The following is a 6,000-nucleotide window of genomic DNA, read 5'->3' as shown; positions in this document are numbered from 1 at the left end:
AAAGGATGCAAGGATGTTCTTTTGGACACTGCCTCCACCAGATCACTAGATGGCAGTTTCCCTAGAATGTAAAGGTGCCCAGGATTCCCACAGGGCATCCTGGAACTTGGAGTACGGTTGCTCGGCCCTGTTGGGTGCTGTGGGTGCAATCAGTAGGAGCTGTAAAGGGACTGGAGGAGTTGTGCCTCATCTATAGCCTGGAAGTACTCCCAGATTATGAGGATGAAAGCTTCAAAGTACTTCCGGGCTGAAGAAAACAGGCAATTAAATGAACACAGTACTATCAAATAATAATAATTCTCTCCTCCACACATCCCAGCAAGCCCTGTCACACACCTCCCGACTCCGGCTCCCTTGCTGGGTCTCCAGTTTTCCATCTGACCCAGAAGTGCTAGCAAATCACGTGTGCAAAAGGACAGAAGCACTTCCAGGTCAAGGACTACTGGAGACACAGCAAAGGAGCCAGAGTTGGGAGGTGTGTGACAGAGCTTGCTGGGATGTGTGGAGGAGAGAAATATTATTATTTGAAAGTACTGTGTTCATTAAATTGCCTGTTCAATGTGGCTGGGGTGCTTGAGGGACACTGTTTTCCAAAAAGAAACATTAAAATACTTCTTAGTGCTTTTATCCTGTGTCATTTGCATCTGTCTGTTGGGTTTAAGGGGCAACAGTGACCCCTTGCATTTACATATATATATATATATATATATATATATATATATATATATATATATATATATATTTGTGATAGCCACAATTCAGCCAGCTCTCTGACACTCTTAGTATTTGACCTGAATGTTAAACATGTGTCTGGTTGAATAGGTATGTGCATTTATCAGAGACCTTGGATATTTCCTTCTGACAGAAGTGAGATGTTCTTATATACAGGTTGCGAGGGTTTTTGATTTTTGCTCCATGTATACAGCTGGGCATGTACTGTATAGTATACTGTGTTTTGTGTCTCTGCTGCAGATTTCTTGCTTTTGACTTTAAAAAGTCTGTAGAGCGTTTGAGAGCTGTGGTTACAGATGCACCACGGCAATAAGGAAGGCCATACCAGAAAGAAAGAGAGATCGGGTTGGTGCCAAATGTTTGCGGAGGTCTGGAGCATCTCCTAAGTTGGCATTGTTTGGTAAATGTCTTGGGGTAGCCGTTTGATGTGAAAAGATGGAACAGATAATATCTTTCATTCTTTTTGGTTTGCTTTGTACTACAGAGGATGCATGTACTTTTGAAAAGTGATAAGGGTGTGATTACTCTCAAAGTGTAATAGTTTGTCCACATAACATTCCTTATGATAAATACTTATAACCAAAATTGGCATAACTGAATTGCTGGGAATACTGAGTTAATATGGTTGTGGAATTCATTTAGCTGGTTGCTCTTTAATGATGACAAATGTATTATCAACATAGAGTATCCAAAGTTTAGAAGGAGGAGGTTGGGAGCATATGCCGAGTACAGCGTGTTGCCGCACCCACCACATAATGAACCACCTGGATTGGGACCCGAGTGCAGCCATGCAATTGGTGACACCTCAGACCACAATGAAACAGTGTGAGTTTTCTTACCGTGGCTGGAGTGCTGCCGTGCTGCCAACTCCCAAGTTTTCCCTGCAGGAATTTGAGGACCTGCTGGCAGGGCTGGATGCAGGTTAACATAATATCCACAAAGATTAGGTTTGAAAAGAATTAGAGCCACGCTTTTGAATCACTGCATAACTAGTTCAGGTAGGACTCCTAATAACGGAGATCCCATTGGCATGTCTTTTTTCGTGTATTATATATATATATATATTATATATCTTCCTTTTCAAAAAGAAGATCCAGGCCGTCAGAATGCCCCAGAGAAATAGGAAGAATCGAAGGGGGAAAGCTGGTTCTTCCTACAAAGGGACATGTGAGCCCGTGAGCTCGCCGAGTGTGATACGTCATCCTCTGCGCGTGCAGAGGGAAGCTCCAAAGTCAGCAAGGGCGAACCCAGGGCTAAAGGGTACACTCGCGGGAATGGCTGCTACAAAGGATTGTACTTCGCTGCCGATGGGGCAGAGTCACAGACGGCTGGGGTTCTTACCCGGCAGGGATGCATAGAAGGTCCGGAAGGTGGCAGTAAAAGCTTCCAGTTCAGGAGGACACAACTGCCCTGGAGCAGGAGAGGACCACTGGAGAGGAGGAGAGACTTTCCAACTCGTTGGGACCCGTGGCCACCACCAGGGGGTATCTTAAGCCTCCTAGAACCTGGGAAAACATTACTTCCGCCACACTTGGCAAGATGGCGGAGGAACCTGCCAGGGACGCCCGGAGTGCTTCCGGGGCAAAGGGCAGCACTTCCACCGCACCAGGAAGTGCTGCCGGAAGATCGTCATCAGCCACCTGGAGCACATCCGGGTGGGAATAAAAGGTGCCACATCCCAGCAATCATGGAGCTAGAGTCGGGAGAGGGAGCAGGACGAAGCTCCCAGGAGAAGATAGGCAGCCAAGGACAGAGATAGAGAAGAGTTCATTGTGGTGATTGATTGCTGTGTGCATCATGTGTTGTTCAGGACTTTATTCCTGTGTTTATTTAAATGAATAATAAACGTGTGGTTTTTATAAAGATGTGGTCTCTGACTGGTGGTGTCCGGGCAAGTCTCACTATATATATATAGAAAGATAGATAAAAATAAGTTGTCAACATATATTTTTTATTTATCGGTATTTATTAATATGTTAAATCACATGCTTTGCATGGCACTTACAGATTGCTTTATGGAAACAAAGCATGCAGTTAAAGGGATTCACAGCAGCACTAGCTAATAAAGTGAATGGATGGCTGAAAAAGCAGCAGTGTCCTGAACTGATGTAACCATATTTGCCATTTTCAATGAGGTGTGAAATGGAAGAAAAAGTATGGCAAAGTTCAATAGTTAGTAAACGCTATAAAGTTTGAGTGCCAGAGCCAGATGCTGTAGCTGTGAATGATGGTGTTGCTTCACCAGAAGCAAAAAGGCATGGAGAAGTGACGTCCTAAGGGACAAGATAAGGAGGACAGAGTGCAGAAGTTTAAACCTAATGGGGTTTCAAATGAGCTACTCTATACTCTACACTCTTTCACATCTATGGACTTTAATACACCCACTCTGTCCTCTGAAATCTGGTCACGTTTATCCATGCGTCTGCTTACTTTGAAACAGGGATGCCATACCCCCCCTTCACTGTGTTCAAAATTCTTTACCTATACATTTGCATCTGTTGGCTTCAGTTGTTGATCACCAACCATTTAAGAAGCCTCCAAAACATGGTACCAACAGTTGTTTTCTTCCACATTAAGAACCCTAAAAATAAAATAATTTTGTTCATTACATGAGCTCTCTAAGTATGCAGCCTGTAAATATAACTGCTGTTTGTAGTAAGTTAAAGTAAAATGCAACATGTTAGAACTGATGAAAAACACAACAAACATGTGAGTGAATAACTAAGAACAAGTGAAAATCGTAAACATTTAATAATGAGAATAATTACATTATTTCTGTAATTTCTGTAATATTACCATTTGAACTTTCATGTAAAATTGTTTTTTGCATCCAAGCCAAGCTGCATATTTAAAACTTAAGCAGCTCCAGTAACTTAATATTATTATTATCACTTATTATTTGAATGATGTCTTTATCCAGGGTGACATATAACATTTGAGATACATTCCGTTACATTTCTTTAGCTTTTCTAGTTAAAGCACAGGCGGGTGGCATGACTTGCTCATGGTCTCACATTTGTCAGTGGCAGGACTTGAATCCACAACCTCAGGGTTTTAAGTCCAAGGTACAAAGCCTGAAAGACTACACCACATTACCTGCCGTTAATATTTACCTTTGTAGAAAACCAAACAAATATTATATACAGGAAAGCACATAGTACTTCTGTTACATCTGATTAACTAATGGCACTGTATCTGAGACCCACTGTCTTATGAAAGTTTCCAGGTGAAGCTGGGTAACACAGCTTGTAGCTGCATATAACACAACAGACAAGAAGTAACGCAACAGAAACTGGAAACTTATTTGTGAGGTTTATATAAAGGAACAGACAAGAATTGTTTGCAAAGATGGAGTGAAACACAGAGGTTGATTGGGTGAAATGATGTGCATAATTCGATGGAGGTTGAAGGGATGAACCTAAAGTGGAGACATGTCTGGAAATGCTGCCACATAATATTAAAAAAATGGGCCTCGCCCATAAAAATGTCTAAGAACACAGAGTGTGGAGGTAAAAGGTTTTTAGGAGTAACCATCTAATTTGGGTAAAACTGGAAAATTTTCCATTAAACTATTAATGATAATGATGGTTATAACAAGAATGTAAAGACTTACCAACGCCACACACACAAAGACTTGTTATGATTAATACATTGGCACTAGATGGGAATCTACCTTGTGAAAAACAAAAATGAGAAAAGTTTGTGGTAATATTTTTGTTGGCAAATCATTAATGTACTTCCCATTCATATGATGTCAAATCAGTGTAGCTCAGTTTTTTTCATATTAACCTCACTTCCCCTTAAAGAGTGCATCACAAAAACAAACTACAAATAAATGCTGAAAAGTGTATTCACCCTCATGGAACTTTTCACATATTATTATTACAGAACATTGAATCACAGTGGATTTCATTTGCCTTTTTTGACATTGAATTCAATGTTTCATTTTTTTTTTCAATTACATCCATTACCTTTATTGATGGGTACTTTTTTAACTGAGATCAAATCTTATCCACATTATATACACATGGGGTTTATTTAATTTTTAACACGACTATATGAAACCTGTAAATAGATAGGAATGATGGCTCCATTTTAATGCAAGCTAACTCTCTTTTCTTGTTAATCATATTTCTCTTGTTAAAATTTTTCATATGTACATGAAATACATATAGTTTCAAAGTCTGAACTGCAGTTCTAAAAAGACCACATTTCCAGGGAGCACATGCCTCTGTTGAATATATTATGTGGCTAATAAACACTTGAAAAAATGTATGTACTTTTCAGTAATGACAAAATTACTGAGGTCTACACTGTGAGAACAATTCAGTAAAATATACTGACATAAGCAGTGTACATACATTAAAAATTGCAACATTTTGTGACTAAGGTACCTGTAGGAATTCATGTTAAACAATTTAGCAGCTATTGATACATATGTTTTTAATAAAGTGTTTTAAAAACTTCTCTATAAACAGACTGCAATATTTTACAAACTTTACAATGAGGAAAAAAAAAACCACAAGAAAATTTTTGCATTCCTGTTTTATTCAGAAAGGATGGACTATACTGTAAGAAAAGTAACTGACACTGTGACACTCCTTACTTTTCAAATTTTATTTTTTGACTTGCAAGCAATTTTTGAAAAACAACTTCTCACTTCACATAAGATTGACTGCATTCATTTATCCGGACTCTTAGCCTGGAATCACATTAACCTTGTACTTATTTGTTTCCTAGTTTCTTGGCTCATACATGGCAGCTCAAGTTTTACTATTAAGTTAAAAGTTAAAAACAAAAAAAAATTAAGTAAATTCTATGTCTCTGAAGTGCCTCTTATGGGCCATCTATTTTAAAACTGGGGTACTCAAATCTATTGAGATGATGCCAGTACAAAATGCAAGTCCTACATAGGGGGCACTTCACTGTCACTCAAAAAAAAAAAACAAAAACAAAACAACAATAAAAAATTAAAAAGCCTGCTAGACAGCTCCTTGATCATTTAAGCTATGCATCATACAAGACTGTCAGATGCAGTAAGCGTCACAGGAATTATCACAAACCACAGCACTCAAAAGTAATAGAATTAAAAAGATATTTCAGTACACACCCCACTGGCAGTGTGACATTAGGCAGGTGCAGACAATTACAGTAACAAAATTAAATCAAAAACTGTGCTTATCCAAAAAAAAACGCCATGGCACAAAATGACCGGAGATAAGGCAGCAACCAAGTAAAATAATGTATGTCAATATCCTTTCTAGAGGC

The sequence above is a fragment of the Polypterus senegalus genome, chromosome 11 (assembly GCF_016835505.1).
Source record: "Polypterus senegalus isolate Bchr_013 chromosome 11, ASM1683550v1, whole genome shotgun sequence".
NCBI classification, from domain to species: Eukaryota; Metazoa; Chordata; class Cladistia; order Polypteriformes; family Polypteridae; genus Polypterus; species Polypterus senegalus.
This window is presented reverse-complemented; position numbering follows the sequence as displayed.